At 40.7% G+C, this 22,018-nt stretch overlaps 1 protein-coding gene across 1 annotated transcript in view; it reads left to right on the forward strand.

The window, feature by feature from the left end:
- The window catches only part of PCDH15 (protocadherin related 15), a 711,887-nt gene that overhangs the window by 183,339 nt on the left and 506,530 nt on the right, over nucleotides 1-22,018 (forward strand). The window contains exon 2 of the mRNA XM_075025448.1: nucleotides 14,586-14,632. The gene's annotated coding sequence lies outside the window, so the exon portion shown is untranslated. The remainder of the gene's footprint in view (nucleotides 1-14,585; nucleotides 14,633-22,018) is intronic.

The following is a 22,018-nucleotide window of genomic DNA, read 5'->3' on the forward strand; positions in this document are numbered from 1 at the left end:
CTGTTGTAAAGAGGTTGCACAGCATAGAGACCTCCTTGTAAAGCCAGTCCCAACGTCATTTTTGTTCAGTAATCTTCAGCCTTTCATTTTCCAGAATTTGCGTGTGAATTCTGTTAAGGCATCAACACAGTAAAGCCCTGCAGACTGCAAAAGTAAATAATTAGTAAAGGGACAAATTATAAAGAGGTGCTTATGTTCAGGCATAGAACTTCATCTCTGCAAATACCTTGTGGGCAGGGAAAATAAAAAATAAAGATTATGACAAAGGTATCACCCTCTCAACTGTTAAACAAATATGTGAGATGGTGCTGAGAAGTCATATCAGCTCAGCCATCTCAAAATCCTGCTGTTAGGCTTTATAGCTGAACAGTTCCTTTTTCTAACTTTTTTTTCTCCAAAAACTGTGGCGGTTTTGCACCATCTCTGTCAGTCTGATAGAGGGCTGTGATACAAGATGGTACCCATCCACTTAAAATGATTGGAATCAGAAGAGATGAACCAACCATTGGGACTTGGAGTGTGAATATTTTCACAGTCCATTCAGTAAAATATCAATCTTAAGGTATTTTTAAATTTGGTTTTGTTGCCAGATAAGAGTAAAATTCATGGTACTCATTTTCTCAAAGATGAAGTATTGAATAGTATATTCTACAAATATTTAATTAAATGCTTCCTCTCATTGTAAGAAATATTGGAAATATAATCAGAGTTTCTTCACTAATTTAAGGAGATAATGCAAGACTCCAAGGAGGAATAGATAAAGTTAGAAAAATAATTAGAGAGTTGATTTTTATTTAAGTCACCAGACTACAGAAATTAACCCTAAAGCATCTGTGGAACTGGCCAAAACGGTCTCTAAACCGTTATCCACGACCCATACCTGAGACTGACAGGTGACAGGAGAGGTCCCCAGAGGGGAACAAGGGAAATTTTGTTGCATAAATAACTGGTTTAGTAGATGGGGACAGAGCAAGCTATGCTTTTTTTTTTTCAAGTTAGGTTGCTCTTTTAAAAGTTTACCACGTGCTGTTCTTGTAAGCAAACACTGGAATTACAATCTAGGGTAAGTCACCAGTAACGTGGTCATGGCTGAATGTGAAACCATTGTCTTGTGTGCATGTTGTCACACAGGGAACTGTTTTCAAGTTTGTCGTGAGCTTGTGACAAATATTAAACATGAGACCATCATGTTTAATTTTTTTCTTCATTGACTTGTGCAATATCATAAAGACTAGAATTGGAAAGCCACAGACACAGCAGCTTCAGAAAGATATGAAAGCATTTTGACAAGGACAGAATTATAATTTTAAATTATGTTGACACATGAAGAAATTATCTGAAATAATTAAGATTTAATTCAGTCACAAGAAGTGCTAGGCGATACGAAACAGTGAATAAATGGCTATGCATAACTAATAGGACTGAAAAAGGCCTGAATAGGGGCGATTGGATGGAGTGGCATCATGTGAGGAGTCACTGAATGGATTTGGACTGTTCAGCCTGAGAAATGCAGTCAAGGCATGGACCTCATGGAGGGATACAAGCTCCTAAGTAGGGAAAAGTGATTACAGGCAATTTGTTGATTCTTTCTCGTAATACAAGAAGTAGGATTACAGTATATTAAATGAAATTACCCAGTAGCAGATTTAAAGCAAGCAAATGGAGTGCTTTCCCACATAGCGGTTAGTGCGTGGACCTCACTGCCACGGAGCACATCAGATGGCAAAAGCTTAGGTAGGTTCAAGATGCAATTTGGCAACTTCATGGAGGAAAAATTCTCCCGTGACCTTACCAGGCAAAAGTACGACCTCTGGCTCAGTAAATCCTAAAGCAGCGGTTTGTTGGCCGCTCTTGGGGACAGGCTTCTCAGCTGGACAGTTACTGACTGGAGCAGAGTACGCCGCTCCTTGGTTTCAGCATTACTTCAGAAACAAGGTCGGTCTGTTACTAAATTTCTATGACTGTCTGCTATTTTTGAGGCAGTTATGTTCCTCATGCTGATCTGTAGAAAACCGTTGAAATCAGTGACAGTTTTTCTCTATAGTTAAGGTAAGAAAGAATATATGCAAAGCCTTTTTAGGCTAGTTGCCATGAAAACAATTTCACAACTGCTTTTACCATGCAATAAATTACCCATAAAAGAGGATAGCAGAGTAATTTAGTTAATTTGATTTAATCCCAATAGTGTATTGTTTTATTAAGCAATGCTGTGGTGTAATTAAGAGTTGTAACTGATTAAACTCTTTATAACCACAGAGCTATTAATTATTGCTAAATTACAATAAAATTAACAAAGTAACATAAACAAGCCACATAGATGTTTTCAAACGACAGTGATAATGCATCAACTAAAAAGCTGCTTATGTAAACCATTTCTTAAAGAGTTTGCTGAAATTAATATTTATATAATAAGATAATTGCATAAATGGAAATGGGGCAAGAAGAGCATTCCTTACGATTTTTCAATTCAAAAGACTCCTTTAATGAAAAACATGGTTTTTTAAGCTGGATATTCTTAAGTGAGTGTTGAAGCAAAGTCTTTGAACTCAAACTTAGAGTAAGCAGGGAAAATTCTAACAAGTAAAACTTAATGTCAGCTTCAAGACCCCCTCTGGATTTGACACTTGTTTGTCTTATTAGAATACAAATCTGAACAACTCATGCATTTCTGAGCTTTAATTGGAGTACGATATATTAATGCTACAGCTCAGATTCTGTTCTTATTTGCAGGAATGTCAGGAAATGTGTGAAACTATTTGCATGCTTAAATGATTTGCTGGATTGGATGGTTCACAAATTCTGGAAATTCCACAGGTATTCATTTATCATTGTGCATGAAGTAGAGAAATACAAAACACATGATATCAAAGTGCAGGACTACAGGGGCTGGTGGCAGTATGAGATATAGAAATGTTTTTGAACTTTTTCAGACCTGGGATCAAATCTGATTAAGACCAAATATATTACAGTAATTTGAAACAAGTTTTAGCAATGTCTGAGAACACTAGCAGCAAGAGTGCCAAGGTTTATAATACTACTCAGGCCTTGGGATTTTGTTCTATGTGAGGCAATGTGCAAACTCCTCTAAATACATCTTTTCTTAAATGGTATTTTGGAACCTACTGAAAATTAAAATCTACTATTTCAATTATCTCACAAACAGAAGGTCTAGAAATATACTATTGTTTTTCCTAAATAAGTTATTCAAATTTCCTCTAAAGCCTAAAATTATTATGTTTGTAGCTTGCTGCTGAATGATACTTTAATTGCCAAAATGATGCAAAATAGACCTTGTGTAAGTACAAATTGAAGCCCAAATGTCTAAGTCAGCAGGCTGCTAAAAAAAAGTTTCCTACAAATATCAAAATACCTTAGACTTCTGGTTTTAATATCTCAGACAAAATTTGGTCTTTCTCATGTGTTCTAATATATCAGTGTGACTAATCTTTGATGAATCAACAGTTTCTGTCCTGTCTTCTTGTGTGTAGTATGTAGACCCACAATGAGTATATGGGAACATGCAAATGCATTTGCTACACTGTAGGTACTGAGATGGAGAGACTTGTGGGAACTCATACACATACTATAACTGTATGTGTGTGGTCCTTAACATGAATGGCCTTCTAGATACCCATGTACTTTCAAGTACCAAAGTTTTTGTAGATGAGGGTATTGTCTTGAGCAGTAAAGGGCGTGAGTTTATGATTTTGTCTTCAGGTATTTTTATCACTGGACAGAGGGCTGATGGAGGAAAAAGAGCTAGGAATGTATGTGTTCAGAATCATAAATCTATACGTTGCTGAAGGTTTCCTTGAATAGTTCCATGTGAGTGGGAGAAATACTAACCAAGCCAAACACAACCCAAAGCAGGCCAACATAAATATTCTACAGACTGGGGGATGAAAGACTGTGGGAGCTTTTATTCCAGAATATGCTGCTCAAACATTCCTGAAACTTATTAAGATGGAGAGTGGGAGGGAGATTGCAGGAGGACAGGGATGAGTATGAACAAACATGGAAAAGCAACCACTTGTTTAAGAAGCTTAGTGTAATTACGTCATACGCACAGAGTGTAAGCAAGGGATTGTGTCTGGGACTGTAACTGGGAACATCCATCTGCTGGCTCTGCCCAGGTTCGTGATGTGGAGTGTGTGGCTGAAACCACAGTGTTATTTGTATGGTCTAGGAGCAGCTGCAGCTCTGTGTTTGCTTAGGCAAACCCCTAAATCCTTTCCTGTCTAATGCAGTTTGTGCATTTGGCACCTCTTGCTGTCAGTTTGTAACTGCAGAATACATGGATCTGTTTGAACTCTGAATCTGGTGCAGACTTAACTTCCCTTGAGGACTAAGCTTTTCAAATGCACATTGGGAGGTACCCCGTCTTTCCTGAGTGGAAAGGCTGTTTACCCAGTTTCTCCTTGGCTGGGTTTGCTGAGAAGGTCAACCTGCTGTTCTTCACCACTCGCACTGTGTTCCCGCCTCCACAAACCTCCCGACTGGGTAGCTCCTAGGAGTTTTTTTGAGACCATTTTTTTGCCAAATGAACCACAACCTGTCACTTAAACTTGTTTCGCTGTGATCGAAACAGATTGGAGAGCAAGCTGGTGTCCTGTGCTCCCAGCAAGTCTGCAGGAGTGGGTGCCTCCACCAGAACGGCAGTGAGGAGCAGCTGGACGTAGGCTGGGAGACAATGTGGGCCCAGGCAGCTTTTCGCTTGGCATAGCTGGAACTGAGTGAGGACATATTTGCAGTTTCTCTCTCTTTCTCTGGGTTTCTCTCCAACTTCCCTCCTTGATGAATAAGAGCATTTTGTAGGAAGGGACTGGCACCATGTTTTCTGCTTTTATAAAGAAGTCAGTATTGAGCGAGCTAAAGACTTTTCAGCCTGAATAAGCCAAGCAAAGAAAAAAGGTGTTTTCTACATTTCTCCTCTCCTTATGTCAAACCATTGGGATGATCTCACATGTTGAAGGATCCATCTGTTTCATGCTTTAAGACCTCCTCTGAAAGGAGTAAGATTTGGGGGAGCCGTAATGAAGCTGGAGGAACGAGGCAGTGCTCCTGCGTTAGCTGAATGCCATATCCTGTAATATTCAGCAAAGAAAATTTCGTGAAAGCACTCGGTTTCCCTGTTGAGTGAGGTGAGGGCAAAAGAAGAGACTGAGGGAATATTAGACCTCTGCTGCTGGTCTGCAATGGTACTGGCACTTCATGCATTCCCACAGCAGGGTTACAACCAATTTCTTGAACACCGCACTGCAGATGCAGTACACGAGGAGGAGGTGGTAGGCTGCTGGCTAGGCTCCTAGTGATGCTTTTTGCCTGGAGCCTGGTACAGTGTGAGCAGAGACCATAGGGGGGGAATTCCCCGCAGTTCCTTGGGAGATACCTTTTTGGAGAATCTGTACTTCAGACTTCGGCTGTGGAAAGTGAAGGATTTTTTTTAATACTTTAAAAAAAACAAGAGAGACTTTATGTACAAACTCACAGCTTATAGTTGTTTTATGTCTCTGTCTGTAGAGAAGTGGTCAGTGTACATGATGAATACTGTCTTGGAAACCAGCTGTGCAACTGGGGTAGTGGAAAACAGAAAATAGAAGTCAGGGAAAGGTTCTGTGAGCATGCCAGGAGAAACCAGGACTGGGAGGGGCTCTAATGTAGATTTTTCTGTAAGAACTAGTGATGATCAGCTGAGAGAAACCAAAGGAGAGAGGAACTATTGATGAACAGTGTATGTATATGTGTATATATTTCAATTGCCTGTCCTTTAGGTGTCTAAGCAGTGTTCGGAACGTCATGAAATTCTGCACACTTTTCTCATGTTTTCTGTGAACATTTTATTGTCTTCTCCGTTGTCATGTTTCTAAAACAATTCAAATCATCAGTTGTTGAAATTATCAATTCATAGCAGGGCTGTCACAGACAACAGATTGCAGCGGTGAATCGGTGTAATCTGTTGTTTAGGTTATAAACCCCACACACCAAGTTTCCACAAATGTGAAAAGTTCAATGCCCAGGTTTACTCTGTTTTCCATTCGTGTCTGATTTAATAGAAAGCCACTCTGGACTCAGAGATTCCACACTGACAAGCTTGTCCCAGAGCCAGCTTCATAACACTGACTGTTATGAACTCTTAATTGACTGTTATTGACTCTTAAGAAAGAGTCTGTGTGGAGGTGACTTGTCTCTCTTCCATCTCTTCCCTAGTCTCCTGCCAGTAGATGTAGTGTCAGAACTGGGTTTCTGCAGAGCTGTGCTCTAGTCTTCCTCATACATGTAGGGCTTCAAAATGTGCTGAAGTTAAAAACATTGAGTCTGGCAGCTGATGCCTGATGTGAATAGATGGCCTGATGTCCTAGCTGTAAAGACAGCCAGGTATTTCAGAGATGGGTTGAGTAGGAATAGGAAAAAGAACATCTCAATGGCTTCGCTGACTAGGGCCCACTCCTGGTATTCCCCTGCTTCACCACAGGCTGGTGTAAAGGCTGAATCATGCCTTGAGCTGGATTTTCTGCTTACACTGAGGACCTGGTTACAAGATACCTGTGTGGGCTTCATCTGAGATAACATACCAACGTTTTTCCAAACCATGCTTCTTGTTTCCATTGTATCCAAATAGAACCATTGTTAGATATTTCTGTCTTTTAATCTGATGTGATTTGTAATGGTATCCCTAGCAATTTCGACTGCAAGTGCTAGGTATTATGGAATATGGCTGTTGGTCATCAAGATTGTTTTATTTATACAATTTTTTAAAGTGCATTGTATTATACAGTGAGTTGGCTCATCAAAGCAAGCAATACCTGAAGAACTGAGGTATGAGGCAGTGTAAAAAGGTACAAAGAGAGATGAGGAATATGGAACAGGCACAGAGTTGTTTTGTTTATTTATTCTATAGATGGAATAAACATGCAATCCCTCTTGATCTATAGGCAAACCTTTTTCTGAGGCACTGTGAAATTTTGAGTGACCTGCATTTAGAAAAAAATTCACTAAGACTTTTTAAAAACTATTTTGGAGGTTTCATTTTATTATAAGCAGTAAATTGTTTAAATGTACTTCGGATGCAGTTGAGTTATATAGCGAATATGTGTGGCACAGAGTACAGAAAAAAAATCAGAACTGAGATTATAATTTTGGAATTTGATCGCTGCTCCTGTGTTCAATCAGCCACGTTCCACCAGCTGTGTGAAACCAGCATTTACATGCAGTATATACAGAGGCAAACATAAATATAGCTGAAATGTATACAGAAAGCAAGAAATAATGCTAAAACAAATCACTTACTTTGACTCAAGTTTACTTTCTGTTGCCAAGAAAAATATGACTGAGTTGATTTTCCAGAAAAGGATTGCAGTAAATCAAGTTTTCATTGCTCCAATTTGACAACAAAACTTGTAATAAAAATGCCAGAATAATACTCTTTACATATTATTAGTAGTTGATGGAGACTTTTGGAAGATGGTGGTTTTCTGAGAGATTTTAGGAACACCACCTGTAAGTTTTGCTTACTAGGAAGTAAGCATACTGATTTACAAACCTGGAACACATAAGTTTTATTCATTGTAGAGGATCTAGTTGCATTTGTATTTTTTTCTGATGAAAACTTTTACTTAATGTACTTTTGAGGCAAAATCAAACCCCATTTTTTCTACAAGACAGGCAAAAAAATGTTTGCATGCAAAGCAATTCTGCTCCCCCCACCCTAACGTTACTTAGTGATTTTGGTTCATGAGTTTTCCTTGTAAGCAGCCAAAAAAAAGCAGTGATTAAGCTCTGCAGAAGGCAAATTATGTGAATATTTAAAGAGCTGTTCAGTATTCTTTAATTTCTTGAATTACAGACTATGTCTTAGCTGCATAAAAATTCAGGATTCAGACATCGAGAGAAGTGTAGAGGTGGAGTTTGCTAGGGTGTCATATACAGAAATGTACATACTGTAAGAATCATTATAGGTAACATTTGCTTAATTAAAATAAAGGTGGTAATTTTCAAAGATGCCTGAGAGATTTAGGATTCTTGCTTCATGAAAAGTGTGAATTTGCATCCCTTAGCTTTGATAATATTGCCTTTCATGCTGATTCTAAACATAATTTTTTTAAGTACTTACATGAGTCACTTATTTTATTGGAAAAGAGGAGAGGCTGAGGGAAAGTAGTGGTTCAGAGAACATGCTGGAGAGAAAAAAGTAAATTTCATGTAGAAATAAATAGGGCAGGATGGAAGAAATTAATGAAAACGTTCTTTTTGTTAGTTCCCAACTAACAGTACCCTGCGTGCATCTCTGGTCTTATTCTAATTAAAATGTCGGGTGGTAAGTATCCACGTGGACTAAGAGGGTGCTATTGAAAGCAGCTGTCTGGAGCTTGTCTCGCAGCAGAGGAGGGCAGGGAGCCCTGACCGAGAGCTGGCGAGCGGCAGTGGGACCTTAGAGTCACCTCCTGCAGGCAGAAGTGACGTGGTAGGTGTGTGCTGTGAGGTCAGTTGTGTTGGAGGAAGCTGACTGGTGAGCAGCAGGTGCCTTTGTGAGGTGCTGGTGCCCGTCAGGGACAGTACAGAGGAGCAGAGCTTGGGGAGAGCAGAGTGTGGGTGCTGGTGGCCAGGCCACGCACTGGTGGCAGCGTGGGAGGACGTGAAGGGTGTCCCAGAGCCGGGCCAACAGAGGTGGTGGCTTCTGTGGAGGTAAGGCGGGTTCAGGTAAGGGCGACGTGGCTGGGAGAGTGCTTGCGAGAGCTCTTCAGGCAGGCCCTTAGCCAATGTCTAACCACTAACCTGAAGCCCGAACTTTAAACCTAACCCTTACCCCTGGCTCTTACCTCGTTCCCATACTCCCAGTTCCTAACCCCAAATGCATACTTCTGAGCTGGAGCCCAAAACCATAACTTCTTACCCTGACTCTTCTGCTAAACTGAACCCCTAAACAAAAAAGCTTGCCCATACCTTAAACACTAACCAGCAGCCCTAGGGAGAAAGCCAAACTCTCACCCTCAGGGTTGGTCTATTCCCTAACCCTCACCCCTCACTAACGCCCCTAGCCCTACCCATAGCACCGACCCCAGGGCGGACACCCTCACCAGATACCCCACCCAACGTGCTGAGCGGAACCCCTACGCCCTCAGCCCCTACTCCCACCCCTTGCTGACCCTGGCCCAGCAGGCAGGAGAACAGCAGGGCTCAGAGGTCTTGGAGGGAAAGGCCATGACCGGAGGGGGTGCTTAGAGGCAAGGAGGGGGACCTGCAGGTCAGGTGAGGTGTAGGTAAATGTGACATAGTAAGCGTGGGCTGCGAGGTCACTTGTGTTGGAGAAACCTGACTGGTGAGGAGCAGAGCTTTGGGAGGGTGGAGAAGAGGCAGGGCAGAGGTGGGTGTGTGGGTGCTGGTGTGAGCCTGTCCCAGCAGCTGCCATAATCTTTACTTTAAAGCTTTCCCCTAGCCCTTACCTCAATTCTCTATTTTAATGCCGAACCCCAAACCGTCACTTCAGAGCTGAACCCCAACACTTACCCCAAACAGTAGTCCTGATCCCTAGCCTTGAAATGCTACCCCTAAGCCTAGCCTAACATCTCACCCTAATCCAAACCCCTAGCTAAGAAACCTAGCCCATACCCTCCCTGCTAACCAGAAACCTCAGGCAGACACCCTCACCCTCGTACCCTGCCTCACTCACTCCAGTCTGTAACCCTGATCTTAAAAGGTAAGTTGAACCCCCCTGGCCCTAACCTGAACACTAATCCCCAGTCAGAAACACCAACCAGATACTGATAGTATGTAGGCAGTAGGCAGCTGCTGAACCCATCATCACACCAAATAGAAAACTAACCCAGATAGTCTGTAGTGTTTTGGACACGAGTAGTATTTCCTAGGCTTAGCAATATGACAGAGTTTTGTACTGATTTTTCTGTTATGTGGTAATGGAGCCTAGTACAGCCCAGCTAGATGCCACTCAGCAACACCATGAATATTTTAAACTAAGTAGTGGGAAAGGACAAGGAGTGGTCTTAATGACAAGAAGTACTTTCCTGCTTGGGGGACAGCTGGGGAGGGCTGAGGTCATCCAACAGGAAAGGTTCAAACCTCACTATTTCTACTGTCAGTCCGATCATCACACTGTTGGGCAGCCTCTCCTGGGCACTGGGCTCCAGAGTTAGCAATCTCACCTCTAGGATCCTTCATTCTAGCCTCTGGTTCTTGTGTCTGTTTCTGCTCTCTAGGCTTGGTCATGCTCTGCTACCTTCTTTCCCAGTCCAAGTTCCTGATCTTGGTTTCCTGATCTGCCCAAATGACTCCTTGTTTAAGAGCCTGACCTTCTTATGGCAAAGAATTTTTGATTTTGTGAATTTTAAGGCCAGTTCTGCTTCACTTCAGTTTGGTGTGCCTTGACTTTATCCCTATTGCTGCTGCTTTTGCTTTGGTAGCTGGTTCCCATCCCCAAACCTGGTTGCAGCTTATTTTTAACCACTGGCTACACCTGTCAGCATTTGGCTGTAATATCAAAGTTTGGAAACATACTACTAGTCTTCAACAGGACATACCTAAGCAGTTGCCAGATCTGGCAATTAAAACTGAGCGAGCGCAGATGCACAAAGAGGCAGCGAGTCTTTCAACACTAAAATATAACCAAGTTCACTGGATCAAAGCCCCAGGTCTTGGCCATTGCAAACTTGTAATGTCAGCATACCAGGGAAGTCAGCAGATATCTGTTGCAAAAGGTCAGGAACCCATTTCAGGAAAACTGAAAAATGAATCCTTTATATACTTGAATTCTAGCATTTGTGCTTTCACAGCAATTCCTTCAGTCTTCAGAAAATGAAAAATTATAAGCATCTGGGCAGAACTACAGACTGAGCCTGTCCAGGGTTTTCACATTGCTTGTGGTTGTTCTTGGGAACAGAGACCTTTTCACCTTTCTTCTTCCCAAACTTGGCCTTTTCCTCTCCTTTAGGTGAAATACTTTATTGTATTTTTAAGAAAGAAGAAGGCTGCCCTCATAAACAAGGGTCTTAGAAATATACCAAAAATTGTTCCAGATTTAATGACAGGAGTTGTTTTTCAGGCAGTCATCAATTGTAGAAATTAAGCTAGTCTTGAATTACAGCCTTGAAAATGTATTTAGTCAGCACAATATTTTGAAATTATTATACCAACATGCCATTTGTGCTTCTTCTCTAATTTAAAAGAAATGTATACACCTGCAAGTTACAAGGAAACATGGCACCAGAATTTCAGAACACCTTTCACCAAGTCTTCCATTGCTGAAAGGACAGCAAAGAAATAAAAGGCCAAATGTCCAGTTTTCAGTAGATATGGGGGCTTAATGGTTGTTTACTAGATAACCATGTCATCACTGCTAACTGAAGGATCCCCCCAGTTCTTGCTGTTCAGGGTGAATTTTGTTATTACGTGACGCTTGCAGACAAGGGCTAGAAGAGCGCACTGAATTCTATAAAAGCACGTTCTTACCTTACCCCTACCATGTTAGCATGTTTCTCTTAATATATCCCATTACTTCCTCTTGGGAAGAGAGACAGTTAATAGTTTGGAGCAGTAGCATGGTTCTGAAGTGAAGCCTTCAATCATTCCTGGTTGTTGCATTTTGGGTCAATTCAGAGTGTTTTGGTGCATGTGAATGAGGTTCCTTTTAGAGGAAACTAAACCAGAAGCCCCATTCCAGGGGGCACAAAGTGCTCTGCTTCCCATAATAGGGGTGTGAGAGTCCAAATGAGTGGCTGATACTTCACATAGCTTTGAACCACATGTACAGTGGGGATGCAAAATCCAGAGTAAAACCCCAAATTAGAGATTGTGTAGGTGAAATGGCTACAGCACTACCTGCTTCCATCTGCTCCTCTTGCACCAAATCACAGGCTGATGTAATAGCCACAGTCCATAGCTGTGGTATTATCTTCTAGTGCCACAGAAAACTCAGAGCTGAAGTGTCTGTCTTTTTTTAACGTTAAAATCCAAAACAATCACAATCTAAACAGCCTTTTTTTTTTTAAATAATATACAGAACTAAAAGCCCTCATTGATTAGAGGAAAAGTGTTCTACTGTATGTGAACAACACACAGCATGATGCATCTTGATTACAAAAATGTAAAATGACGATCATTTATCATAAAATCTACTGACAATAGGCATTAATCTCTCAGTAAAGCAAGTAGTAAACTCGGTTCCCATGGCAATGCAATTAATTTTGTTCCTCTCCCACTACTACATGCATGGATGACTGGGTGTTCTCTGGACAAACTAATTGCAGCCTTTTAATACTGTGGATTTTTGTGGTTGAAAAATATATTTTGGTGGAATGTCGAATCGGTGGTAACCATGGTGTTGGTAAAATGTGCCTGTATTTCATGACTAGTGCACATGCTCAATGAGCAGCTATCCTTCCATCCTCAATTTTATACTAACTCTGAGGGAAAGAATAGGAGTTCTTTCAGAAGTAAGTTTCAGGAATATGTTTGTATGCTGGAAACAATTTTTTTTTTTCCTGAAAAATATGGTAGAATTGTTCAATGTCTTCAGAAATACGAACAAATGTTTGTTGTAATGAACTGCATGTTGTTTATTCCTTATTTTTGTCTTGTACTTTTTTTTTCTTTTTATATGTGTGTATATATATGTATGTGTGTGTATATATAGTAGAGAGGAATGATTTGGTGAAGCAGACCTGTTCCGGGGAAAAGTTAAATACTCCCACACACGTATGATGTCTCATTAATGAACTGTACCAATTTTTACTTAAACAGTTACTTTGAAGGCTAATAAAATACCATGTTGTTTCCCCTTATGTGATATTTAGTTTGAAGTTAGCACAACATCCATTATATCCACAAATTTCTATCAGCCTTGAAAGCCGTGAGTTATTTTATAAATCTGACTACCCAACCTACCATGTATTTTTCCATCTCAGAACAAAACAACAGTTTCAGTTATCGCAAAGCAAACCACGTGTACCTAAATACACCTGCTTTCTGCTTTAAGAGCACAGCAAGCTGGCTAGCTCCAATATAACAAATAGCTTCTGTGCTGTCAATTAACAGCCCTGAGAGTAAGTTTTGTTCTTTTATTGGTCGAGTCATAGCTCTCTGCATATTCTGGACAATTGGGTCCTATTATGTTGATAACTTATGAATGCTAAAGTAAAAGAGAAAGCAGCAACCTGCAAAATGTCTTTGCTTCATGTGAAATTGTCCAAGGATAATGCTGACAGATGCTCTCTAGTAAAGACCTGGATTTTGCCAAAAAAAGAGAGGTGAAATGAGCCCAGCAACTGTACGATTCATTTTTAAAGCCAACTAATAACAACTTACAATCTCCTTCCCAAAATAAAAGATCCTGTTCAAATGCAGTTTCAAACTCAGTTTCATCCCTGAGATTTTTGCTGTATGGAGCAGAGCTTGGCCCAAGCTGCAGCAGGCAGTTGTGCCTTGCTCATTGCAAGCCTTTTGATTCTGGAACTGCTTGAAATGGGTTTGGTTTAGGTGTATTCTGCATGCCTAGTCTGAAAATAAGACTGCATACAACTTTTTAACTTCAGATTACATTTTCAGGCTGTGTATAACCTTGAAGTCTGGAAACATTCAGAGCTGCAGTCTTGGTTTAGATTTAATTCTATTGAGTATGGCTAACTTGCAGTCACACATTCTCAGTGTCTCGGTAAACTATCCAAATAATGCTGTTCCTTGATGTAGGTACTACTACGCTGATAGTTGGTAAGCTTATGCACTTCCAAAAGTTTGGTGCAAGATGTTACCAGGATGAGGCAAGAGGGGTACCTACGCAGGGGGAAAATGGGAGCGTAGCCACTGACCACCCAGTTTCCCCGGTGGGTTCCTAATGCCCCTGCCCCTTGCTATCCCAGGTCTCACGCCATTAGGAGCCCTAGGGTCTCTGCCCTGTGCCCACCAGAAGGCACTCTTGGGTCGAGGTCCTTGCACGTTTCCCCTTGGAGTTGTGAGAAAGGTGAAACCTCCAACCCTGACAGTCTGTGCCTGGAGGCCCAAATGCTTCTTGAATCCCTCAACTTTTATGGGCATTCCAAGTTGCCCCATGGCACAGCCTCACCCGGGTAAACACTGGAGAGATGGCCCCCAAAATACTCCTACGCCCACCAGTTGTGTTCTCCATCCCAGGGAGAACTCACATGCACATAGCGAAGTGCTGTAAAGCACCAGTCAGAGATTTTAGTGTTAAATATTTTAGGTTGCGGAAGGGCAGAGAATATATTTGAGTCTAAACAAATTACAGATAAGTGCCTGATACATACGTCTTAGGGTAGATATTTTATAAGAATACAAGTTTTTATGAATTTTTCCTTGGTTTCTGAGTTGACAGCCTTCATGAAAATATGTAAACTACTTTAATGAAAACCTCAGGCATTGTTTTCTTGTTATTTTTCTGATTCGAAGCTGCCTTTATCAGGAATAAAATAGCAGATATCAAAAGCTAAGTATTCTGCTTTTCTCTGTTTGAAAGGCTAGAACTATTTTAATAAAGGATAAATATGTGATATTAGTTGCTCCTCTTAATCAGTAATTAAAATATGAACAATATTATTAATCTTCTATTTTCTGCTTTCCAGGTCATCAACATATAACTCGACAACTATGGCTGAGAAGTGCAATTAAGGTACCATAATTCCCTTTTAATATGGGCATGCTTTTGGTGAAAATGATTTCCAAAGTACTCTCCAATAATCCACTTAATAACCTGCATTCCTTGAGGCTGAGTTCACCTCTGGATGGGTGGTTTTTTTCATTTACCACTTTGTCTGCTGCACTTCCTGAAAGCTACATAATTATTTCCTTATATTCCTTATCTTTTAGTTTTCTGTTCTTAAAATTAGTAACAATGTTTTAAGATGTCTGTCTAGACTTACGTGCTGGGAATAATGCTTACATGATACACTTGCGACTGAAGGTCTTGTCTTTGAAATAGTAACTGAGAAAATGTTGTGGGGAAGGGATAGAAAATCTGTCCATAGGGGACGCTTTTGGAATGATGGCTGCTGCATGCTCCACGGCACTAAGAATTTAATTGTCGATTTGAATCACAAGATGGAAATTGGCTCAGCAGCCCTGCTGTACCACAGGGAAAAGATGGTTGGTTTTGTTGGAAATACACATACAATGACCAGAGTTACCTCTCTTCAAGTCATGTTTTCACTTGTAAATTTCTGGATGGGATTTCAAACAAAGAGTAGCAAGATGCCAGAAGGTGGAGATATGTCAGGTTCCTTTTCCCTCACAAGTTGCACTGAACTCTCAGATGGTGATGTAAATGTCAATGAAAAAAGTATTTTCTTTCCTATGAAAAATACAGATAAAGTATGAACAAGGTAGCACAGTGCGATCAGATTAAAAGCTTAATGAACAGTATTAAACAGTTGTTCTAAAATGACATGAACTAATTCTTGCCAAAGCAATTATCATGGCAGTACTGCCATTCCACTTCTAAATGCTCCACTATTGGTTTAATATTGCTATTGAAGTCATAAGGTGTAAAATCATCCTGGAATACTAAATGACCGGTCTCCTTTCTGTTGGGAGTTTTTGTTGTTGAGTCTATGTGATTTATTTGAGGATGAGTAAAGGATAGGAAAGCTCTCGGTTTTGTTAGTTTTGTAGCAACTGCATATATTACTTTTCTGGTTTTACCTCTGGTCACCAGAAGTCTACTAGCAAAAACTCTTAATGTTTATTTCAGTATGGGGGATAATGCACTCTGACTGGTGAATACTAACGTATATCCAAAAAGAACACAAAAGAAATCGTGAAAAGTACGTGCAAATCGAGTTATTTCCACACGGTGTAATGCCTTAGGGCAGGTTTTGAACAAAGACTAATCAAGAACATCATCATAAGTGAAAAGTGGGATAAAATGCAAAATTCTGATCAGAAGGTGATTTTGTCTGACTAACTTAATGTTTCTTTTTGCTGAGATAGTGAATATCTTGCACTACAGTAATGCGGTGGGCTTAAGCTATTTCGATCTATAGGAAGCATTCATTCAGTACAGTTCCCAAAGGAAATTATTATTTAAAGTGGAGATGGTGCAGATTAATACAGGAATTATAAGAAGCTGGCTTAGGCAGATAAGGAGCTGGGAAAAGAGGGGACTGTGACAGGATGTACTGAGAGGTGAGTTACCAGGTTGCAAGGGAGTTATTAGAAGTATTCATAAGGGACAGGTCTTGTGACCAGTCTTCTGTAACTTCCTTTAGTAACCTTGGCACAAGGTCTTTGATACAGTTTTTTAAACTCCTGTAATGCTGTGAAGGACAGAAGTATTATATGGAAGAATTTTGTTGACTTTGTGGATTAGTATAACAAAGATAGGCTAAAATTTAATAATAATAATAAGCACACTGCCATTCTGTTAGGGACTAATAGAGGGGCAGGGTGTTGCTATAAACAAGAGTTTCAGCATATGGAAGTTCAACTTTAAAAAAAAAAAAAAGGGTTTGGTTGTAGCACATAGCTGAAGCTTTCATAATCTACATAATTTTCATGAGCACCTGCTTACCAGAGTTGCAATTCACTCTAAATAGTTTAGAGCCTAGGTATTCAAACTCTATAAATTCTGATAAGATAAAATCTTAGATTTCAAATACCAAGTTCCGAACCTTATTCTATAACATTTGAAGTGGCTGCAGGTGTGAACCCTAACCTTGCATTAGGAGTAGGAAGTTGCCAGACTACCAAGACGTAGGTTACTGTAGCAGCTGAGGAGCTGATCTTCATATAACCAGCCCATCTGCCTCCTCCACTCCAAAAATCCCCAAACAAACCAAAAACCTGGAAACAAGCCAGTGCAGATCTCAGGCACTAAGTGAGCAGTCGTGTTACTCTGAGGTAAGAAACCTCATCTAGGATAGGTTTAGCTGTAGCAGAAGCTCAGCCACAGATGCAAAGCTGGAGGCAGAGCAATAACCATAATGAAGCAAGGGGAGGCCCAGGAGCAGCTGGTGGATAAAACTGTACAGTTTTGGCTACGGGAGGGAGCGGTGCAGGAAGACACTTACTACGGGTCAGACCAACCCGGTACAAAGGCAAACTAATGCAATTAATGCTCATCCCACCTCACAGAAGAATTACAGTCAGAGCCAGCTCATGATGTGGGGGTCCAGCTTACTTAAGTGTGTGTCAAAATATATTGAGCATCTGCCTTACACGGCACTGGCAGATGTGTGCTGACTAGGAGGAGAGCTCAGTGTCCTCAAGGTCAGCTTCTTGGAGGAATTCAGGAACACTGAAAGGTTCACTGACATGCTACCTTCAGGGTCATCTCTCAACAATCTTCTGTCTAGTTGAGGAACCCTGAAACTACTGAGAAAGAGGAAAAAGAGGGGGCGTTTTAGCACAATCCCACCTCCAGAGTAGCAGCCCCAGAGTCATGCCAAAATGACATCGTGGTGGTAAGAAGGAGCAAATGAACCCAAATGTGGGCTCTCCCCAGTGAAATACGGGTATGCTGTAGTCTATGGCTAGCCCTCTGAGGATTAGTGATTAAAGCCAAAAGGATGAGAAAGCAGTACTTTGTTAATGTACACGTAAGAATCTGCACTTCCATCAGATAGAAGGAATGCTCTACAGATCAACAGAAAATTGGTCAAAAGATAGGAAACAGAAGGTAGGACTAACTGATCAGTTTTGTGAGTGAGAGGATGACAGCAGTAGGGTCTCAGAAGAATCTATGCTTAAACCTGTGATACTCAACTGATAAATGAACTGAAAGAGATGACAGTGTGCTGATGATGCTTTTATTCAGAGCACTGTAGATGAGTGCTGACTGTGAAAAACTGCAGAAGGATTGTGCAAAACAAAGCGCCCAAGCGAGGCGGTGGCAGGTGAAATTCACTGGAGGTGGATGCAAAGGGAAGAAGCCAAGAATCCCACACACGAGGTGATGAAGGCTGAGCTGACCGTTGCCACTCACTGACCAAAATGTTGGGCATAGCTAAAGCTGTACAATAGAAAAGATGCTTCTCTGAGAACGTTAACTTTAGTTTTGAAAATGTTTAGTGTCAGTGGGGGTTATAAAAGCAAGTAGTGTAACAGGAAAGATACCAAAAATATCCTGAAAATGTCACATTGCTACTGTGTAAGCCTATGTTTCTCTTGCATCTTCAGTAGTGGTCAGTTCTGTTCCTCCATCTCAAAAAGGTATAGCAGGAGCTAGGGAATTTTGAAGGATGGAAAGCATGACACAGATTCTTCCAAGGAACAATTAAATAGCGTAGCATTCCTTGGCATGGGAAAGAGGTGGAGGTCTGAACAACTCCCCACGGCGGCTGAGAGTGAGCAGGGACCCGCCAATCGTTCTCATTTCCAAGGTCAGAGGCAGGGAGTGAAATTAGAGGGTGGTGAGTGTGCAGCACATACGAGGGAGGGGTCTCCTTAGTGGGTGGTGGTTATTGCGGGGTCTCCTTTATGGTGGGAGGCGAGTGCTAGCCTTTCGCATAGGTGCAGACAGCAACAGGACAGAGTTACGGAAGGAAAGCATAACAGGGCCTGAAAAACATAAAGACTTTTTGTTCAGGAAGTGAGTGAACTGCAAGTGTTTGGGGGTCAGGTGGGAGTTTTGGGACATGGGATGGATAGCTCTGCTCTTTTTTAGGGGCTGCTGCTGTCAGGGAGAGACTGCTGGGCTTGAAGGACCCTCCTGTAAAGGGCTGTTCATGAGTTGTTATGGAGCTTAAAATGAGAGGACCAAAGAGCCACTATTGATGGAGCTACTAAAAAAACTCAAACGGCTGAAAGGGATTTCAGGCTGTGCCTAGCAAGTAGGAACAAGGAAGTGTTTGCCCAGTTGTGCAAGGCTTATTTAAACTATCGTATGTGTTTTGGTTACTTGTCATCAGAAGATCTATTTAAACTTGGAGAGTTGTAGAGAAGGATGAGTAATTACATGGTGTGCCTCCTTACCTCCTTGTTACGGGACTGATGCGGATTCGCTTGCTTTTGTAGCAAAATAAAGAGAAGTTTACTTTTTTAAAAGTACATTGAGGGTTCAAATATGAGTGAGGGAATAGAACGTAATAATATGGATAGAAAATCAAGTGGACTTAAGTGTGTCTTGAGTATGTTTAGACTGGAAATTAGAAAAAGATATGTTAACCAGAGAGATGAGTGAAATTCTAGAAGGGCTTTCCAAACACAGCTGGGACACAAAACCACTGTTTTTTTTCAAGATGAAATTTATAGGAGGGATGAGATTGCTGAGTGGAAGCACACCTGCAGTTCTCAGTAACAGCTTGCAATAGCGGGAGCTGGGTGCCCTATTTGTGGGTGTCCCCAAGCTTTGAAGGAAACAGACTTGAACTATCTGTCAGTTGTATTTACTATTGTAAAGCAATACTCTATTTGATTATTCCTCTGCCTTGGGACTTCACAAGTCACCTCAGGAGTCCAGGAGGACCTTTTTGCCTGATGCTTACTTCATTTCTAGGATGTTTCCCTTCCTCCAACACAGTTGGACTGGTCTTGTAGGCTTTTATGGGTGTTTTCATATAACATATTCCACCACCTCAGTTGTACCCTCCCCTTACCTCCTCCATTTTTCCTGTCATATACTATGATTTTTGAGACTTTTCAGCTCATCTCCTAAAGATCATAATTTGATAAACGTGTGTGTTTTAGGAGAACATTACTTTATGGCATGCAGTAAGTGGAGAGGGCAGACTATGATATCCTGCAGGATACTTTGCTCTTCACTTTCATTATATGATTGGTTGCCGTTAGTGGGGATCAGTGACCCAGGCGGTCCTTTCCAAGCCTGCGTTCTGGTGCACACACTGAATTCATTAGCTGGATTCAAAACCTATGTGCTCAGCATTTTTCTGAAAGTAGTTGAAGAGCTGTCTTCCCTCAGAGGATAAACCTCTTGCATCTGCACTTCCACTCCTGCCAACTCAGGAAGCACACAACTGGCTTTGGAGTGCACAGGCACACGTGAGATGGCAACGCAGGAGCTGAACTGTAATGCCAGCAGTAAATCTGGTGCTACCTTAACAAGGACAACAGGAAGAATTATGCATAGAGTTCTGTGCATAATTCATCAGCTATGTATAGATTACCGTGGCTCTTTAGAGCTACTGTTTAAACATAGAAATTAAGAATGTGGAATGTAAGACCTACTTGGAACATACCTGCACTTGCTGTCATCTCCTATGGCAAACCATAATAATAGTAAAGATGCAGCATACTAATAGTAAAGTTATAGTAAAGATATTCAGCGCTGGGCAACAAATCTTCAGGCTTGTACTTGTAGAAACCCATGCCGCCATATTTTTACTGATACGGTTAGCAGTGGAAACTAGAGATAGATTACTATTGCTTATCCACGGTCTGCTTATACCTTCGTGTTGCTCTGTGGACATCCCTAGAATCCTAGAATCCTTCTAACAGAAAGGTGGATCGTGACACTTGGATGCAGCAGGCTGAATTTATGTTCATGACACAATAATGTTAAATATGTTAGGATCTAAAATATTTGGAGCCATATTCAGCATAGATGCTAGAAGTCTCAAAGTACATTCTGCCATTTTAAAGCATCCTAATTGTATAAATAATCTCATAGAGACCTCTTACTCTAGTAAAAGTGTTGAAAGAATAAAAAAGATTAAAAGAAGGTTATGAATATGAGACCCCTAGTCATCTGAACTAACACATTTTCAGAGACTTGTTTTTTATAACAGATTTAGAGCAGTGGAAAGTATTTCCCTATCCTGAGGTCTGTCATTGCAAATACAGTGTTAACATTTTTGTCAGGACTGAAAAAGTCATGAGGACTTGAAACTTTTTTTTTTTTTTTTTTTTTTTTTTACAATGAAAGGAAGCTGTAATTTTATGAGTTGATTCTGGGGATTTTAAAAACAAACAGAAAACTGTACACATATAATAAAATGAAAAATTGTGTCACTGTTAGCTTACACATAATAGGACCCTAAAGGACAGATGTTCTGAGGGAACAGATATCCATTAGAACATGATTGAAGGGAGAGATTTTGAAAAGTAGCCAGACCCTACAGATGGAAACTTTAAATAAATAAATAACAATCAACTTATAAGTAGCCAATATAAATAATGCAGGGAATGCATAATCTGTTCTCGATTGTTCAAACCAGCAAACAAACATGCTTCTGCAATCTGAACAATTTGCAGCTTTGCAATGAGGTTAGCTGAAAGGGAATCGGAGCCAGCCAGCCTCCTGGGTATTTGCAAAAGTAATGTCAGGACTCCAGTAAAGAGCAAAGGCTTTCATTTGCAGAATTTGGTTTTTGAGCAGTGCTTTTTTCCTCTCTGGTACTGTAACAAGCATTAATTTGGGGATGCTCCATCCTAGATTAATCCTTTAGCCTATTTTGAACAGAAATAAAGGAGAAAAGAGAGGGAGGGCATGTAGAAGGACATTGCATGTATGAGTGTATGAAGTGATAAAAGATGGGTAAAAAGAGTCATTCTAGAAACGCCTTCAGCTACAGAATAGCACTAACTTTAGGCTTTTTACCAAATCATCCTGAAGATAGGTATTTTCTGTTCTGTTATCAGTGTAATGCCCAGGTTGCTGGGCAATGTATAGCACTAGCCTGGCGGTCCACTATTTTCAGCCAAACACATTGTTTCTTAACAAAGGAAGTTTCATTGGCAGAGTAGCGTAAACAAAGACAGAGTTTCCTTTTGAGAGTGGCCCCTACAATGTACTGCTGAGTCACAGGTAACATCAGCAGAGAATAGGGCGAGTGTTTTGCTAAGAAAAGTCACGCATCAAAATAGTTTTGGGGTTTCTTCATCTTAAGAAACCAGCAGCAAAACTCAAGAGTATATTCATGTCAAAGCAACAACCAAAACAGTTTTCCCTTAGAAAGAAAACACACTAGCAGCTAGAGTTGATTTAATTGTGCTGATTGTGAAATAGAAAACTGTGACCACATTAGCAGAAGCTCGGTGTGTTAAAATTGCCTGCTGTTCTGCTATATGAAGAGAAAGAATTTAACATTGGACACCAAGGAGC

The sequence above is a fragment of the Buteo buteo genome, chromosome 4 (assembly GCF_964188355.1).
Source record: "Buteo buteo chromosome 4, bButBut1.hap1.1, whole genome shotgun sequence".
Lineage (NCBI taxonomy): Eukaryota > Metazoa > Chordata > Aves > Accipitriformes > Accipitridae > Buteo > Buteo buteo.